General features: G+C 35.5%; 1 protein-coding gene and 1 non-coding gene across 17 annotated transcripts in view; one reads left to right on the top strand and one right to left on the bottom strand.

Annotated features, from left to right (window-relative positions):
• The window catches only part of DLG2 (discs large MAGUK scaffold protein 2), a 2,242,830-nt gene that overhangs the window by 81,145 nt on the left and 2,140,855 nt on the right, over positions 1-20,830 (bottom strand). The gene's annotated exons all lie outside the window — the stretch shown is intronic.
• Positions 12,379-12,511, top strand: LOC126019308 (small nucleolar RNA SNORA51). The gene has a single exon (XR_007499036.1). It is a non-coding gene; the product is annotated as a small nucleolar RNA SNORA51 (small nucleolar RNA).

Below are 20,830 nucleotides of genomic sequence, written 5' to 3'. Positions count from 1 at the left end.
GTAAGAGTTAAATTGGAGAAGTTTGGGAAGTGAATCTTGGAGAATTACCTACATTTGAAGAAATCCAGGATTATAGAGAATTGAAAGTCAAATTAAAGGTATAAAGTTTGAGTGTATGGGTGTTGTGGAATGATGGAAGTTGTACCAAATTGAGCGTCTCTTTCTAGGACTGAAGAAATAAAATACTCATTCTGGGGCCACTGAAAACAAACTAGGGTGATGCAAGTCACTTCTAAGACAGAGGATTGAGTTATGCAAACCCAATTCTTGCTTTAACCTTCAAATCTTTCAAAGGGCAGAATGATCAGGAATAAGGAATGTTCATGGATGGGAATTTGATAATGATGGGAAGAAAGGTATTCTAATAGAAATAAGAAATTTTATGAGAGCTATATGAGATCAAGTCTTTGTTAATTTATTTTGGGGTGGGAAGGCCTCCAGTTGGCATCATAATATTCTTTTTTTTTTTTTTGTTCTATCAGAAGTGATATAAAATTCCAAACTTGTATGATTCTGAGGCACTGGTAATAACTATTTGCTGCTCCCTTTCCCTTGCTATCACTGTAACGCTGCTCTACCTACCTTTATATTCTAATACTGGCTGATATTTGTAAGGGAAATACATGCAAGTCAGGAGAGCATGGTAAATCTGGTTTTCCTTGATGATTTTAAGCCCTATTGTTTGCACTGGAGCTTGGCAGTAAGGGTTTCCTAGACATTCAATTTTGCTGGTTAATTATTATTTTCTAGAAGCACACAGTGCAGACAGTTACTGATAAAGCAATTCAATATGTTGTTCAGTTCTCAAAACTGGAATAAGCAATTTTCTTTGATTTGCAGTGAAGCCCAGAGAAGATAATAATAATAATGTAAATGATTATCATTTACTGAATTACTACAAGAGAGAATATTAGGAACATGCCTCCTCTCGCCCACCAATTACAGCAATCCAGTGAAGCTGAATTTAATAGTTCCATTCTATAAATAATAAAACCATGATTCTAATAAAATGGGAAGTACTTTAAAAGATACAAAGCTAATAACTAGTAAGATCAATATTCAAACTATTATTTCTGATCTCAAGTCCCTGGTAATTTCCTTTTTATTGTGGTGTTCATGCCACTAGAGAATATTTATTCATAACTATGACACCTCTTGCTAGGATTTTTCTTTACATTGATGTCACTGCTGAGTGTTGGAAGCTTCAGAGCCATGATTTAACCCTTTTCACCTAGAAAATTTTTAGCTAGTAAGTTACTAGATAGGCACTGAATGAGACTTCTGAAAAAAACCCAAGCTAGAAATCACAGGCTGTGATTGGCAATCACTATCAAGACTTTTCTTGAAATAATGAAAGGCTATTTAAAGAGTAAGTTGAAGTAATGGAATCTTATTTTTTTTGGGGGGGGCCACACCCAATTGATGCTCAGGGGTTACTCTTGGCTAAGCACTCAGAAATCGCCCCTGGCTTGGGTGGACCATATGGGACACCGGGGGATCAAACCGAGGTCCTTCCTTGGCTAGCGCTTGCAAGGCAGACACCTTGCCTCTAGCGCCACCTCGCCGGCCCCAAGTAATGGAATTTAATTAGTTAATTTTTACTATGGTAGAAACAGAATTACTTTACATTGTCTGAATGTGAATGAGTATATAATTTAATATTATCCGTGTCTTCAATATACCTAATGAATAAATTACCAAGGAAAACAAACTACTTAATGAGTCCATTCTTTTCCTTTTCTCCCCAAACCAGGTGTTGAACTTGTTATTATTTTTTTCTTTTTATTTTTTAATTCTAATTAGATGGAGTATATCTGTAAAGCTAACTCTAGTTTTCACAGTTCTTGAACATCTTACACATTTTGCCAGCAGGATCTTGCTAGTTGATTGTACCTTCCATGTGGAAATGTAACAATGCACCCATAGATTTTTACTATTGACTTTAATTTTGAAACTTTTGAATTAAATGGTCTCTGACTATTCTCTTACCAGAGCTATGAAGGATCTCTTAAAGAAAGTCACAAGGAATTTATAATTATTTCAATGAGGTTATTTTATAATATGTGAAAGTGTTAATGAGGGCTTTATTAGTGAAGGCTTTTGGTTGGTAGTACCGTTCTCTATATCCTAAGTTTTGCAGGTAGAATTCTAAACCACAACTTTCTATAAAGTCTGATGAGGATACTTCCCTGAAAACAATCATATTTTATGAGATACTTTTATTGAGCAGCTGTTGTGTGATAGATAGGGTCTCGACTCTGCTGTACATAGTCAATATCTCAAGTTCTCACAATGACTCTATGGGGTAATGGGTTTTTAGATTTTTCTTATCTTCATTTCACAGATGCAAAAATTTAAGTCTGAAAAAAATTATCCAGCTTGAGTCAACATTCATCTGCTCAAATGAAAGACTTTATCTTAAAGAATTATTGTGAGGATTAAACTAAAACTGTTTAACAACTGTTTGGCATGGAACAAGGCTTCTTGCTTAAACAACACTCATCTTATCTTGTTATCCTTTTCAGAATCAGTCTCAAGAATGTCCCCATTTCCTTAACATTTGGGTTCTTATAAACAGTTCTGTTGGAGAAAAAGCTGACAGTGATATGACTTACTGCGTTGACTCAATTCATTAAAAAGCAGATATTTGGCCTGCCACCAGAATTTGTTGATTGCTCACCAGGACATTGTCCCTGGAAACATGTCCTTGGAAACTCAGTAAAATAATTCTAATTATTTGTATTTTTTGTGATTTTCCTCTGCTACAATTATTAGCAGATATTATCATGTTGAAAGTGAAACACTTAAAAGTTCTTATGACATGGTGGGGTATCAGTTACAGTTCTTTTTAAATGTTCAATTAGTGATTTCAGTAAAATCTAAAATTCATTAAATGAAAAGTATGAATGTGGGGCTGGAGAGATAGCATGGAGGTAAGGCGTTTGCCTTTCATGCAAGAGGTCATCGGTTCGAATCCCAGCGTCCCATATGGTCCCCCGTGCCTGCCAGGAGCAATTTCTGAGCATGGAGCCAGGAGTAACCCCTGAGCACTGCCGGGTGTGACCCAAAAACCACAAAAAAAAATAAAAAAAAAAAAAAAAAAAAAAAAAAAAAAAGAAAAGTATGAATGCTTGTAAATATCCTGAGACTACATAAACAAGAATAGGAAAGGGGGCCTTAGAATGAGATTAAAACCTTAGACATTTCTTTCACCCTGACCATATATGTAGACTTCACCAAGCTTCTCTTTCTCTCATAAGTTATAAGGTAGTTATAATCATTGAGTTCATAACTTTAGTCCCCTTTTTCTTTAACCTGATGTGACCAGACAAAAATCTTTGGTGAAAATTACTATTGAGCATACATTACTGAGGACAGAAAAAAAAAAAAAAAGATTTGTAGTACCTGTGCTTCTAGATTTTGCTGAGGGAACTAAATTAGTCATGGCGAAGAATCTTTAGAAAAGATTTCTGGGGGCTGGAGAGATAGCATGGAGGTAAGGCATTTGCCTTTCATGCAGAAGGTCAGTGGTTCCAATCCCGGCGTCCTATATGGTCCCCTGAGCATAGAGCCATGAGGAATCCCTGAGCGCTGCTGGGTGTGACCCAAAAACCAAAAGAAAAAAGAAAAGATTTCTGGAGGGATATACCTTGAAATGATTAAATTAAGCAAAATAAAAATAGACAAATATATTATTTCATTAGATTTAGAATTTCATTTCTATGTAGAAAGCAAATGAATAAAGTAAAACAGAAATGAACCTATAGATTTTAAGAAAAGAATGGTAATTACAGAAAGGAGTAGTTGGAATGGAGGGGATTAAGCTGAATCCTGATGAATGATAAATAGAACTTTGCTAGTGGATTGGTGATGTATAAACATTTATCAATTTAAAACTGTTGAATACTGGTGAAACTTATGTAGTTTGCAAAACCATTCCAACCTAATAAAAACTTGTTTAAAAATGATGTAGTGAAAAATAGTTTGAATAATTTATTAATGGGATAAGTACTTGTTTTAAAATTATTTTTCCACAGGAGTGAAATAAAACACCTTTATCTTAGCATACACAATACTTATCTCCTTAGCATTGTTATGATGATACAAAAACTGACCATAAATATAAGAACAATCAATTTTTTCCTGAACTGATTGGATCAGTTCAAAAGATCAGATCTTCTAATGACAGACTCCAAGGAATTTCATTCTATGTTCCCATTGTATTTCATTCATACCCTAAGACCAGATATGCATATATTTGTGCCATATTATCCAATTAGTAATCTGCCAGCCTGTGAATTCTTTGAGGGCAGAGACCCATGTTAATGAGTATGGTCTTACTAGTGATGAAAAAGTGCATTTTGGTGGGAATAGTTTTACTAGCCTTTGTTTAAATAAAGTTTAGGCTATAAAGCAGCATTCTCTCTCAAAGCAAAGAATAATCTGAATTTAATTTCTCTTGCTTATAAAAAAGATGTTAAACTATGGCTGGTTGCAGGAAAATAGTTTAGTGAGAAAGATATTTGTTTTCCATGTGGCCAACTCAGGTTTAAATTACAGCACATGATATGGTCCCCTAATCACTTCTAAGATCAATCCCTGAGCACAGAGATGGGGGTATGCCCTGAGCACTGCTGCATAGGCCCCCTTTACCCCCTGCTTCAAAACAATCAAAATTCAAACAAAAACAAAAATGGTTAATTTCTTTGTATAGATTTTTGTTAAAGAAATTAGTATAATCACTGGAATATGATAACTGCTTAGCATCTAATTGCTACAACTGTTCTAAAAATATAAAATTGTCACATACACTAATCTCAGTCCAAACAGTCTGGCTCTTTTACCTCTGTGAGTTCTAGCACATATTGATAATTATCTGAATCTACTGGAGAATGAAATGCATATTCCAAAGGTGACTCACTTCTGCTCCAGTAAGTTAATTAACCAATGAATGGGAACATCCATGCCTTATAAATTCCCATGGTGCTTATGATATGAACCCTACAAATAATAATTGGTTTCTCAAATGTGTAGGAATACTAATACTTTTATTATTGTTGTTGCTTATTATTATCTAAGCTATTTCAGGGAAACAAGTATTTTTATTAAAAAATATTTTCTTATGGTTTAGATAATTTTCTTTCTTTCTTTCTTTCTTTTTTTTTTTTTTTTTTTTTTTTGGTTTTTGGGTCACACCTGGCAGTGCTCAGGGTTTCTCCTGGCTCTATCCTCAGAAATCGCTCCTGGCAGGCTCGGTGGACCATATGGGATGCCAGGATTCGAACCACCGTCCTTCTGCATGCAAGGCAAACATTGTACCTCCATGCTATCTCTCCGGCCCCATTTAGATAATTTCTTAAACAATAAATTCTGTGCACTTTCTACCAACAGGTAGACTATAATGAAGTAAAATGGAGGAATCTTCACTTAGCCTAAATGATAGATGTGTTATATTTCATTACATACCTGTGGTTTGACTTGGCAACTCTTTTGTTTACTTGTTTTTTAAATAATTTTCTTAAGATTAATAAGTACTTTTATTTAATCTAAACTATTTTATCAATAAGTATTATTTAAAATCATCTATATAAGAGGCTTCAGAGAAATATTTGGAATAGATTATAAAATAAAATAAAATACTCTGAATTTGACCTTTTTCACTAAGAACTTTCAAATCTTCATCTATAGCAAAATTGACTCAGTTCCATCAAAATATCTAGCCTTGAGAAATTTATGTATCTTCTGGAGTGTTCCTTTTTTCTCATCTTTGAAACAAAAATTGTACCATTATGTTCTTTCTACTTAAAGAATTTATGAGGACTAAATAAAAGTGGGATACATAAATAGAAGATAGTACTACTTAGTAGAAGTGTGTGCATTTTTAAAAATAAAGTCACAAATTATTACAAATAGTAAAATATATTTTTGATTAATGAACTAAAGTTGTTGCTTTATCTTTCCCATAAAGAATTCTAAGTGAAAAACATTGTAAGTATGATAAAAATAATTATAGAAAAGGACATGGGACAAGAAATAAATTATTTATTTATAGGGTTTTGGGGTAAATTAATATAACTGTGATACAAAATAATCTTTTGAAGCTGGAGCAAAGGTAGCATTTTCTTTAGAGAACAGTAGATTACTTCTCAATAGTAGGCATTTTTAAATTATTGTTTTTTGTTTTACTTTTTCTCTTCAACAACATTTATTATACTGTAGAGCTCTTTCACTTACAGTAAGCAAATTGAAACATCGTATTGTGTGCTTTTGATATATATGAAATGAAAGTTTGTCCCTTGGTACAAAATGGCTATATATTATTTATTTCTGAAGCACAATTAATTATTAGAGTGCTTGACAGGTGAATAGCAAAGTGGAAATAAAAATAACTATATTTTTTAAAGTTTTTGGGTCTCATCTGGCAGTGTTCAGTGTTACTCTTGTCTCTGCAGTCAGGAATTACTCCTGATGGTTGGGGGGGGGGGCTATTTATCTGGGTTTTGAACCCAGGTTTGGTATGTGCAAGGCTCTGTGTGCACTTGCACAGGGAACCATATAACAATGACTGAATCAGAATTGTGCAAAGAAACTTGATCTCTGTACTATGCCTCCTATCCAAGGTTGTTTTGTGTTTATTTGCTTGTTTTGAGCCACAACAAGAAGAGAGGCTTACTTCTTGCTGTGCACTTCCTCCTAGTAGTTCTCTGAGGACCTGTGATGGAACTTGTGCCTCCTAAATGCACAGTATGCATTCAGTCTATCTAGTCTATCTACCTACCCCTATGATATAATTTTTTTTTTGGCATGGGAGGGGCACACCAGGGATGCTCATGGTTACTCCTGGCTATGTGCTCAGAAATCACTCCTGGCTTGGGGGGCCATATGGGACCTCAGTGTGATGACCCAAGGTCCATCCTAGGTCAATTATGTGCAAGGCAAACACCCTACCACTGCGCTACCACTCTGGCCCCTTATATAATTTTTTAAACATAAAAATGAAAACATGAGGGTATCCAGCAGTCATACTCTGATTTAAAAATTAAAATTTAGGCTGAAACATAATACGGCCTTGCATGTACAAGGTTTGATCTTCAGCACTATGTATGGACTCCAATCTCTGCTGGGAGTGACCATCAGCACAGAGTCAGGAGAAAACCCAGTGCACCACTGGGTGTGGTCCAAAACTAAAAGAAGACAAAGAAAAAGTTTAAAAGATTATTTCATTTTTATTTGATATTTTATTTATTTCTTAAATAAAATATCTTTATTTTATTATTATCTGATAGTTTCCCCAATAATTTTTATAACTGCTTATTTTCATATGATCACAATACATTGTGATTGTGCTCTAAATAAGCAGAATATAGCTTTTCATTTTTCAATCAAACTCACATTTCAATCCTGTAGCCATTATCTCTTTCATGAGAACGTACCACAAGAACTGCTGCCTCAGTGTATACATAATCTTAACTAAGCTCCAGGAATCATGAGATTGATACTCATATTCCTTGTTTCAGAGAGTTGATGCTTATAAAAATATTCATTAATGTGTGAAAATTATAGGAACACTTCTCAGAAATTCCAACAAATCTCTACAAACACTGTGTTGAATGGGGGGAGTGTGGGAACCATATTACTGAGATAAATCTTCCACATATTTTTCATATTAGAAAATTTTGTTGATGTGGGCTGAGTGATAGCACAGCAGTAGCATTTGTTTGTCTTGCACTCAGGTTCAATCCGTGGCATCGCATATGGTCTCTCTAGCCTGCCAAGAGTGATTTTTGAGCACAGAGCCAGGAATAACTGAGCGCTGCTAGGTGTGGTCCCCAAAAAAACAAACAAACAAAATTTTGTTGAGCACATATAATTGGTTGAACTTTTATACTTGATAACCTAGAGACAGGACACTTGCAAGGGCAGGATACATAGTGTATAGTTTTTAACTTCAAAGATGTAAAAAGGAACTTTCATTTTTTGAAAATTAAATGGCATAACAGAAATCAGATTTTGCTTTTTTTTCCTCAAATAACTTTAAGAAAACAAAATCACCCAAACTGCATGAAATATGTCTTCTAGGCACTAGACACCAAGAAATGAAAAAGAATAATCCTTAAACTGTAGGAAACAAATACAGTAAGCACTGTAATTGGCCAACTTCCTGCCTTGAGAGAGTTTAGGTCACCAACACAGGAAGAACCTGTGAGACTCTATCAACTGATAATAGGAGACAAAAAAAAAAAAAAAAAAGAACATGCAGGACAAAGTACCAGAAAGAAGAGAAATGAATTTATGAAAATTTTCAGTCACCACTGTGTATGTTACATATAAAATATCTATCTATTTATATAAATATAAGTGCATTTCATTATTTTAAGTAAAAAAAATAAGTCAAACATTACTTATTTTATAAATATAAAATAATTATAGTTTATATAAGTATATATATATTATATAGAAGAGGTAAGCAGAAAGAAACTATTTCAAAGAAGATATACAGATAACCAAGAGGTATATAAAACATTTGCTGAATAATATAGTAGTAGAGATTTGCAAATCAAAACAACAATGAGATATCATTCCACACTAGTGAGACTGGCACACATCACAGAGAATAAAAACACCCAGTGTTGTTATCGCTACTAGGAAAAAGTAACACTTATCCACTGTTGGTGGCTAAGCCACTGTTAGTGGCCAAAACTTTATGGAAAACAGTATGGACACGTCTCAAAACACTGAATCGAGCTTCCATATGACCCAGCAATCTCGGGTTTTTTGCTTATAGCCCAGAGGCCCAGAAAGTCTCCTCAAAAGACATATTTGCTCTAATGTTCAATGCAGCATTATTCAAAATAAATTAGTGCCTTGTAATAGACCAAGCAGTTACAAACAAGCAAACAATCAAAGAAAATTTTGTTGAGTGCAAATAATTGGTTGAACTTGTAACTGCTGCCTTGCTGCTGTCTTAATGAAGAGAAAGGTTCAGATTAGAAAAGAACATAGAAGTATGTTGTTAATTAGAAAATTTTATTTAAAGTTTTAAAAGCAAGATGCTATTTTATGATTTAAAATGATTATTATGGGGCTATTGAGAGATAACAATATTGCCTTGCATGTAGCTGACCCATTTATGATCCCCAGCACTTTGTACGGTTCCCTGAGAACTGCCAATAGTAATTCCTAAGTGCAGAGTCAAAATAATTCCTGAGCACTGCTAAGTGTGATCCCTCCAAAAAAGATCTTCAAATAAATATCAGGAGAAAAAATTTCCAGCTCCCCTCAAAATTATTTTGGCATCAAAGAGATAGGATAGCACATAGAGCACCTGCCTTGTATACAACCAAACCTGGTTCAATCCCCAGTTCCCAGTATGATCTCCAAACCCCTTAGGAGTAATCTCTGAACACAGAGCCAAAAGTAATCATGATCACCACCAGATGTGGCCTCAAATCAAAACAAAAATATAGCAAGAAGACACAGAAATGCCTTAAATTTCACAAATGCAGTCACTATGTTCGAAGTGGGCTATATATAGACTCACTCTTTTCTTAAACAAGATATAAACCAAGCTATGAAAGATTATGACTACATGGCCCACACAGCACATAGCTTGCCATTTCAGGAAGAAGGATGGGCTAAGCCCCAACACTGCCAAAGTCACACTTGCCTCCATCACCCAGAATCACCATTTCCCTGATGACCTGCTTCATCATTGACCCTATATGATTCCCTGTGGGGATGTTGATCTGACTGCACTTCAGGTATGCCAGTCATTGGGCTAATATCACCAAGGTTTCTTTCTTTTTTTTTTTATTGAGTACGGCACCATCCCCCATATATTTTTCCAGGAGGTCCTGCAACTGCTACTAAATTCATAATATTGTAGCTTTGAATTTCTGGACAACTTTATTTGTTTGAGGCTATCATCCCTAAAAGTATACCCTGATTTAATAGACTGGACATATAACAATATTGTTATTAATGATTTCATTGGTTATACAGTAATTTCAGAAATGAACTTGCTACTGTACTTTTTTCTTTTTTCTTTCTTCTTTTTCTCTTTTCTCTTCTCATCTAATTAATTCTTGTCCTTATTTCTATTTTTATGAAACAAATCTATTATGATCAATGATGTCAACTATGCAATGCATTTTTTAAAAAATAAAGTAAAAAATTAAAAAATAGAGATAAAAGTAAAATTCTAAAGATAAGATTTGGAAGAAATAGTTATGTAGAAATAAAGTTATCCTGTAAGGCAGCGTTCAATCTGAGCCAACTCAGAGAATGTGCCCTTCCTCAATGTACCCATCAATAGGAAGTATGAGGCTTGAGACTAGAGAGGTGTGGACAGCATGACATACTGTCAAAATCAAACATTCAGTCAAATATCAAGTTTTACTCATATACTAGTCTGTTACTCAACAAAGGTGATAGGTATAGAACTAGTATTTTAAGAGATAAAATAATGTAAAATGATTTATACCTTGAAGTAGTTTATATTGAAGTAGCTACCAATTAGGACTGTTAATAATCATATAATATAATCACTTTGGGCTTTAATTTTTTTATTTGCAGGGCTGGAAAGATAGCACAGTGGTAGGGTGTTTGCCTTGCACGCAGGACAGATGGTGGTTTGAATCCCGGCATTCTATATGGCCCCCTGAACCTGTCAGGAGCAACTTCTGAACACAGAGTCAGGAATAACCCCTGAGTACTGCCAGGGGTGACCAAAAAATAAATTTTATTTGCAGTGTGAAGACACTATTCTCTGATAAATTTACCTAAGCATATTTTGGAAATGGAATGCTAACCATTATAAACATGTTTTTTTTTTTTTTTTCCTTTGGTTTTTGAGTCACACCCGGCAGCGCTCAGGGGCTACTCCTGGCTCTATGCTCAGAAATGGCTCCTGGCAGGCTCAGGGGACCATATGGGATACCGGGATTCGAACCACTGACCTTCTGCATGAAAGGCAAATGCCTTACTTCCATGCTATCTCTCCAGCCCCTATAAACATGTTTTATAACAAGTGTATCACAAGGAAATAGAGAGCTACTCCTCCACTATACTATAATGACAACAAGAGCAATAAAAATTAAGAAAAATATTTGTGTGTATGAGTGTGTGTGTGCATGCACACACACTCACTTACACCCAGAAATGCTCAGAAATTATTCCTGGTTCTGTGTTTAGTGATCATTTTAGGCTGTCTTAAAGGACCACATGTGTTGGAGTCAAATTAGTAAAGTGAGTCAACTGCATGGGGAGGATTAAGTTATCTTTAGTGGGAATTGTGATAGGTTTAGATGTTCATTTATAAAGTTTTACACCTGAAACCTGGTGTTATGTTGTTATAAGACAATGTTACTTTCATATTAAAAGAAATATTAGTTTCCTGACATGACTAAGAATTTTGTGTGTCTGTGTGTGTGTGTTTGTGTGCGTGTGTTTGGGCCACACTTGGTGATGTTTAGGGATTACTCCTGGTTATGAAATCGCTCAGAAATCACTCCTGGTTTGGGGAACAATATGGGATGCTGGGGGATCAAACCATCATGGTCTGTCTGAGGCTAGCGCAGGCAAAGCACATGCCTTATTACTTGCACCACTGTTCTTGCCCCAGACTAAGACATTGAAGTAGGTGTGACTCATAACTAAGACAAGGGAAAGTACCACTAGAAAAGTTCAAATTTTCTGTTTTGGTTTCTAAATCTACTTAAAAAAGATTTTCAACTCTAGTCAATAATTGTACTTAGATATAGCTAGCTACAGATTTGCACTTTTTGTGATTTCTATTTTTACTATATCCCAGATGAGTATACTGTGACTCTAGGGTCTGAGCTAACTTGTATTTATTTTTTGTCTGCTTCATTTATGAATTATTTCTAGTAAGGTAGAATTAGAATGTAAGTGCAAAGAAATGCAAATTGAATTGAAACAATAAGTGACATATAAAATGAAATTACATTTCATATATATAGATGTATATGGAATCTATTATGCTGAGTGAAATAAGTCAGAGGGAGGGAGATAAACACAGAATGGTCTCATTCATCTATGGGTTTTGAGAAAAATGAAAAACATTTGTATAATGATTCTCAGAGACAAAATAGAGGAAGACTAGAGGGTCCAGCTCCTGACATGAGCTCACCACAGTTTAGTGGATGCAGTGTTTAGATTGTTTAGTGCAGTCACAGAAATAATTATACTGAGTACTGTCATAACAAAATGTGACTAAATTAGGGAAGTAGAAAGCCTGTCTAAAGTACAGGCCAGTGTGGGGCTTGGGATATTGGTGATGGGAATGTTGTACTGGTGAAGGGTTTATATATATTTATATTTATTTATATATATAAATCAAAAAAAAAGAAAAGAAAAGACCTCCCAATGCCTACCACAGGCTGTTTTCTTTACACTGACTGTATAGAAAGGGGAGGTACAGTAAATGCTCCCCATATACACCTCAAACCAGGCCCTTTGCCTGGTCTGTATTGTGAATGGGGGGACAAAAAAAAGGAATCACATTTCAGAATCACAATTAAGAAGCTTTTGATTCCAAATAAATGATCACTAGAATAAAAAGATTTATTCTGTATTGGAAGAAAACATTTACTCATCACTCATTGAATAAAGAATGAATATTCAAGGTACATAAAATATTTGAAAGATTTAATAAAAAACAAACAACAGTATCAGAAAATGAGGAAAAGAGATGGATTGACACTTTCATCAAAGAAGACATACATATGGCCAATAGGTATATGAAAAAGTACTTATATAACTTATCTTCAGGAAAATGCAAATCATAACATGATATCACTTCACTCCATTAGAGTGGCAAAAATCAAAAAGGGTAGAAGATAACAATACTGGCAGGAATGCTGGGAAAAAAGAATCCTTGACCACAGTTATTCAGCTGCTAAAAATAATGTATGGAGACTTTTCAAAAATATAGTCCTTGGGTATATCCCTAGAAGTGGTATTGCTGTATCATAAGGAAGCTCAATTCCAGTTTTTTAAGGAATCTCCATATTGTTTTCCAGAAAGAGTGAATTAGAAAACAGCACTGGTTGTTCTTAGTCTATGTGATGTATGCCATTCTCTGTGGTATGAGATAATATCTCATTGTTACTTTGATTTGCATCTCTCTGATTAGTGATGTGAAACATTTTTTCATGTACATTTGACTATCTATATTTCTTCTTTAAAAAATGTCTAGGGATATACTCCAAGAACACAAAAGTACAATACAAAAAATATTGCCCTCTGCATGCTTAGATAATCTGAAAGCAACCTAAGTGCCCCGCAACAAATGAGTGGCTAAAGAAACTGTGGTACCTCTACATAATAGAATACTAGGTAGCCATTAGGTTAAATTAAGTCATGAAAATTTCTTATACATGAATGGGAATGGAGGTTATTATGCTAAGTGAATTGAGTCAGAGGGAGAGGGATAAACATAGAATAGTCTCACTCATCTGTGAGATATAAGGAAAATAAAAGTGTGGGAATTATGCCCAGAAACAATAGAGATGAAAATTAGGAGGACCCCAGAGTATGGTAGGAAGCTTTCCATAGAGAGTAGAGTTGATTAGAGTAGAGAAGGATTTACTATGAAAGGAACATGCATGGGATGGGGACATGCATGCATTCATTAATAGTAGTGCAAACCACAGTATTGAGGAAGAGCAGGAGAGAGAGAGAGAGAGAGACAGAGAGACAGAGAGAAGAGACAGAGAGACAGAGAGAAGAGAGAGAGAGAGAGAGAGAGAGAGAGAGAGAGAGAGAGAGAGAGAGAGAGAGAGAGAGAGAGAGAGAGAGAGAGAAGTGCTGCTGGGTGTGACCCAAAACAAAACAACAACAAAAAGGAGTTTGGGAGTCAGAGCTGGAAAAATAGTATAGGAATTAATGCACTTTGCACACCCAGCCAACCTGGTTTCCACCATTGGTACCCCATATGTTTTCCTAATCCCTTCCAGGAGTTATCTCAGAGCATGGAACCTTCAGAAATAAATCTTGAACACAATAAAGTGTAATCATAAAACTAACAAAAAAAAATAATTTTGGGCCCAGAGCTATAGCACAGCTGTAGGGTGCTTGCCTTGCACATGGTTGACCCAGGGCTAACCCGGGTTTGATTCCTGTCATCCCATATAGTCCCCCGAGCCTGCCAGTAACGATTTCTGAGCGTAGAGCCAGAAGTAACCCCTGAGTGCCACCAGGTGTGGCCTAAACACCCAAACCAAAAACAAACAAAATTTGAAATGTCAATGGCATTCAGTCAAAAAGCAACTTTCAAATTCTCCAAATTAGGTAGAATATCAGAATCAGATAAGGATTCTGAAAGTACCTGCAATCCTTAAAATCTTTATGCAAGCCCAGCAGTGGGATTGTCTGCACCAAGCCACATCAGGTATAGAAGATCAGGATCCAAAAGGGATTATCTAGTTCCTTGATAGTTGATTAAATCTAAATTTAACTCCATGCCTATGATTCTTGCCAATTCAGAAGAACTCTTTTTCATATTGCATTTAAAAAATCAGCAGTAGATATAGTTCAATATTTCCTTTTAGTTGGAGCATAGCAGACATTAGATTAAATTCCTGGTTTTTTAATCAATTAAATTCACTTAAATCATTTCACTTTTCCGGGCCCCAGATTTATTTCTGTATATGATTAGGATAATCATTTAATAGGATAGATGTAAGGATAAAACAAGAGAATTTTCTACAATATTGGTGGCATGTTTGGCTCTTAAAAATTATGTTTTTATGTTTTGCTATAGTAACTAATGTGCACTACAATTGTATGGCAAAGATTTAATTTGTTCACGTTTTTAGAGGAAGAAAAATAGGCCTGTAAAGGTTAAAAAGCAACTCGCTTTTTAAACTCACATAGCCATAAAATCAGAGTGGGGACTCAAACCTTCAAACTCAAATAGTTTAGCTCTCAAATAGTTCACCACTCTGCCATTCCCTCTAGAACCCTTGCTTTGTCTTATTCTCATAAGTTCACAGCAAGTTGTGAACATCCAAGGTGGTAACACAGAGAGTATCACAGAGCATTTTACTTGCCCTTAGTAAAAATTGGGTCTTTGAGGAACCATTTTATTTGAAAACCCTGGTTCTTCTACTTATTGCTATGTAGTTATAAAAGATAAAATCAATTTACCAAAACTATTGGATAAATGACAGAATACACAAATGATCTCTAGAAAATGACAGACACAAAAAAGCTATTCTACAATGAAGTTGGTGCCATGCTTTGTAGTTGTGTTGCTTTGTTGTTATTTCTCTCATTGATTGGTGGTAAATAGTACTTGAGCTAATGACAGACTTATATTCTCTATATTAAATCTGTAGTTTTTTTGGTGGGGTATGTGGTCTCCCAAATTGTATTCTGCCATTCAAGACAACACAAATGAACCTGAGGACTGAAATGTGAGAAAAACAATATTTATTGCATGATACTACTTGTAACTTTGCTTATAAGTTATCCATTAGAAGCAGAGTATTTGAACATCCTGTTTTTACCCAATACAAAGATGTGCCCAGCTTCCTCTTTCCTTTTCACCCATCCCTTTTGACTTGTAAAGGTCCACCTAGTCTAGATTAGCTTGATAGGTACTTTTGTCTCTCACTTGACCCTCACCCTCCTGGCTGGGATTTGAGCTGGTGAATAAGAAGAGGTTTTGTTTTGGGGGGGCCAGAGACCACTAGGCTGGAAGCCAACTGACTTTATGCTTTTCTCCCTCATGGCTATCTTGGTTTATTAATTCACGGAATGACCCTGCTTCAGACTCACTTACCCATACTGCATATAGGGCATTTACAATAAAGAACAGATTAATGGCTGCAGGAGTAGTGGGTAAGGTAAAAGTGGGCAAAGGGTAACAAACTTGTAGTCATAATGTGAGTGTAGCTAATGGATATCTTGGTGGCTACAGTTAACAATACTATATTATAGGTCCTATGACCTGTGCAAATACCAAGATTTCTACAGAGGACTGATTTGTCAACCACTACTGAGCAGAGTGTTTCCTGGCATCAGGAAAAGACTTTGGGGTTTGATAATGAGCATATTTGGAGCCAGCAGTTGTTCCCATGACAGTATGTGTCAAGGTTAGAGAAACCCTGTATCTCTTAGGCCAAGGGAATTCCCTTTTAAATTTCCCCAATACTTACTGTGCCTATGCAAAAAAAAAAAAAAAAAAAAAAAAAAAAAGGCACAAAACTTCAACATACCAGCCCTTCTTTTTTCTTTTTTGTGGTTGTTGTTTAGTAGTAGTTTATTGTGGCTGTTGGGTATTTAGTCGTTGCTTCTTCATTTTCTTTCCCTTCTCCCCACTTTTTCTTCTTTTAAATTGATATTAATAGTTCCTAGATGGATTCCTCCCACTCCCAACTTTTTTTTTCCAACAGAACCACAGAACTTGGATCATTTTTTCTGCCCCATAAATTAAGGGTGTGTGTGTGTGTGTGTGTGTGAGAGAGAGAGAGAGAGAGAGAGAGAGAGAGAGACAGAGACAGAGACAGAGAGAGAGACAGAGAGAGAAAGGCGGAGGGAGAGAGAGAGGAGAGAGAGAAGAGAGAGAAGAGAAGAGAGAGAGAGAGAGAGAGAGAGAGAGAGAGAGAGAGAGAGAGAGAGAGAGAGAGAGAGAGAGAGAAAGGATGGTACCAGGAGCAGAGTCACATGAACATTGAATGGAAATGATTAATGATCAGGCCTAAACACCAAACCCAAAGTCAACGACAACAGACTCAAGATCTACAACAAGTTATATACAAAAAGGATCAAGTTACACTAGCAGTCCAGGGGGCAAAGGGGGGAAGTATGAGGGGCAAAAGGGGGAAAGTATGAGGGGCGAAGGGAGGTCAACACTGGTGGTGGGGAATTGCTTTGATTCATTGTCACTATAACTGTGAAAGACTTGTAATTCACATGGGTCTCAATAAAAGAAACAAAACACCAATACTATATTGGATACTTGAAAACTGCTATTTTTATCAGACATAAAAAATAATTGTCATGCTAGGGGGATAGTCATTAGCCTTACTGTAGTAATTATGTCACAATATACATGTTATATAAAATTGTCACATTGTCATACTACAAGGAGCAATGTTGTTATATATTAATTATATCTCAATTAATCTGGTATGGTGAGAAAAGACATAGTGAAACAGACTCTTCCATTAAAAAGATTACTTAAAAAAGAAGTGTTTCACATACTAAATGAAAACTAAATTTGGTAAGAGAAACCTAACAGTAAGGTAAGGTAGAAAAGAGAAATAATAATAATAATAATAATAATAATAATAATAATAATAATAAAAATAAAAACTCTGGCTTTTTCATTGCTCTAGTCTGGACAAAATACTAATTAGGAAACACTTATGACTGCAGATGGCTCAATTTTTCTTTCTATTTCCTGGTCCCCTTGAAGTTAGTACAGCTCTATAGCTTGTAATGATTAATGTGTGGTGAAGGAATGAGAGTAGGTCATTATTGTTTTGCTTGTACCACAATCCCTCAAGGAATTTATTCCCAATGGTAGAGTTTAAAATCTTAGAACATCTCTTACTCCAGACACTGATTGCTGATATGATGTAGAGTGAAAGATTGGGCCACATTTGACATGGTTGATTAAGTAAATATAAGCTTTATTGTATGTTCAGCAAATTTAAGACACTTTTTTTTTTTTAATACAACCACAGTCCTTTTTTCGGTTGTGGGTTTTCTTTTGAACGGGAGCACATCTGGCAGAGCTCAGGGATTACTTCTGGCTCTGTACTCAAAAATTACTCTTAGCAGGTTCAAGGGACCATATGGAATGCCTGGGATGGATCCGGATTGGTTGCATGCAAAGTAAACACCTTACACACTGTGTTATCACTTGGACCCCCATAATCTGTTTTAGTCTTTTTGTTTGTTTATTTTTGGATCACAGCCAGCAGTGCTCAGGGGTTACTCCAGGCTCTATGCTCAGAAATCACTCCTAGCAGGCTCAGGGGGATCATATGGGATGCCGGGATTCGAACTACCGTCCTTCTGCATGCAAGGCAAACGCCTTACCTCCATGCTATCTCTCCCCGCCGTTTTAGTCTTGATGATTTTAGTTTTGTTGATTCAGTCACAAATAAGAATATATATATATATATATGTGTGTGTGTGTGTGTGTGTGTGTGTATGTACATATACATACATAAAATTAGACTGTACTATCTTAGATTAAAGCAAGCAGGGTCCGTATTAGATGTTGTGAAATCTAATAGGTATTATTAAAGAGAAAAATGTAAAAGGCTACTTAGTTGAGGATTTATGAAGTGAATGAAGTAGATGGTCTAGAACTAGAAGAGATGGTTTCAGATTGCTTTTGTCTTTTTTTTTGTTTTTGTTTTTAGGCCACTTCCAGCTGTGCTCAGGGTTTATACCTTGCTTGGCACTCTGGAATCATTCCTGGCAGGTTTGGGAAACCTTTGAGCATGCAGCAAATTACTGTAAAATTGCTCTGGTCCTAGTCTCAGATTGCTTTTAACTCCTGATCCCCTACTGAGTTATATCCATTCCCAGAGCATTGGATTATTGGGCTCAAACGTTTAAATGGGGTTTTCAAAGTGAAAACCTGTGAATTTTTCTTAAAAATTTCTACAACTTTTATTCTACTTAAAAAGTTAGAGGAGCCAGGGCAATAGTACAGTGGTAGGGCCTTTGCCTTGCACGTGGCTGACACAGGATAGACCTAGGTTCAATTCCCCCAAAGCCAGGAGGGATTTCTGAGCACTTAGTCAGGAGTAACGCCTAAGTGTCACCACATAGGGCCCCAAAACAAAAACAAAACAAAACAAAATTAGTGTCCCGGCAAAAAAGGGGGTGGTAGATCAATAGGCAGTTTTTCTTGGAGGCCCACCTGGGTTCAAATCCCTATATCCTATATTATCCCCAGAGCCAGCTAGAAGTAATTCCTGAGTGTCCTGAGTGCCATGGGTATGACTCCAAACCCCCCAACCCCCCAAATGTTAATGCCTTATTTTTACAAAAGAAATTAAGGGGCCAGAGTGATAAGCACAGTGGTAGGGTGTTTACCTTGCATGCTGCCGACCTGGGACGAACCTGAGTTTGACCCCCCTGCATCCCATATGGTCCCCCGAGCCTGCTAAGAGTGGTTTCTGAGCACAAGCGCCAGGAGTAGCCCCTAAGCACTGCTGGGTGTGTCCCAAACACCAAAACAAACAAACAAAAATAAAAGAAATTAAATGGGATGCAAACTGCTGAGTGAATTTAAGTTAAAAATTAGCTATATTCTCTCCTTATATATGACGATTGTAACTTTTCAGGCTGGAATTTAATTCTTTTACTGATATATCATAAATCAAGATTTATTGGAATTACAGCTCTCATATAAATTACTTGTGTTTAAGTCACCTCAGAGAACAGGACAGTGAATGTAATTATTTTTGAAAATAAGCATTTCTTTTGAAGAAGTGGAGTAACTTTCCTCCCAGCTCTGAGCTACTGCAAAGAGTATAAGCATCATTGGCATTGTTTTCAGTATTAAGTGCCTTTGTGCTAGATACTAAACTAAGTTTTTCTCTTCCATTTTTTCAAATCCAATTGTATATAGCTATTCTCATTTATACCTTTTTAGATAAAGAAACTATAGATAACTACTGATATGAAACACTAAATGAAACAGTATCTTCTTCACTTTTATTACATTTAAGAATTCATAAGGACACAAATTCATGACTAGACATGTAACTTAATCACTATCATTATACAATTATTATTACTTAAAATAAAAAGCACTATTTAACAGCTATTATTATGTCTATTGCTATTATAGGTAACTGTACTAATAGGATTAGGTGACTCTTGACTATTAAGTTGAAGTACTCAGCCTAATTAGCAAGAACTCTTCTTCATAACTATGCTATTTTGCAGCTATTCTGCTGGTCACCAGAAAAATTGAACTATCATCATTTTCTCAAGCTTTATTTGAATCTCGTGTTTGCTAAACACAGTGAAATGCACATGTTCATCAGTGGAAAATGACTGAGGAAGATTTCATAAAAGAAATGAAAGAAAACATAAATGACAGCAGTTCCAAAACAATAGACAAAAAGCCTGCTATCATTAATTTCTTGTCGTTGCTAAATTAGAGATGACGTCAGAGGTTACATTGTAAGAGAACATTAATTTTTTTATTCAGGTGGAAAGCGATTTGTGGTTATGAACATAAGGATTTTCTAAAGCTCTTAAAATGCACTTATTTCTTTTTATTCTTACATTACCAAGAGTATGTCCTATTACACAGAACAATCACTTTTTGCTAATCCTAAAATTAGCTTTAAGCATATAACCTTGTCTAATAAAATTGGGAGAATGACAAGAGAGAGATGGGAAATGAGATTATAGTTCACTGGTTACTATCAGTCACATAGTTGTCTTGATGCTCTAATGTGAGTGAAAGACACCTTTTCTTTTTTCCCTTTCCCTGATGAAGTTGATGAATATTTCCCCCTTCTATCATATTAATTATTCTATTTATTTTCTCTTTTGCAATTAATGGCACTAATTTTATATTGGTTTCCAAGACCTTTGGCTTTGATTTACCCCATTTTTTTTTTTCAAATCTAACACATTACTAGGAACATTGATTTTAATGAAAAATGTTGCTCTGATCTTCCTTTCTTGTGGTCATTACCTCTGCATTAGTCCAAATTCCTTTTAATTTTCATCTGTAATACTGTAAATTGGTTTCCTAACCTCTGCTCTCCACTGTCTTAGGGTAACTTCTAAAGCTTAGATATATTTATATCAGTCTTCT

Source organism: Suncus etruscus, chromosome 9 (assembly GCF_024139225.1).
Source record: "Suncus etruscus isolate mSunEtr1 chromosome 9, mSunEtr1.pri.cur, whole genome shotgun sequence".
Lineage (NCBI taxonomy): Eukaryota > Metazoa > Chordata > Mammalia > Eulipotyphla > Soricidae > Suncus > Suncus etruscus.
This window is presented reverse-complemented; position numbering and strand designations above follow the sequence as displayed.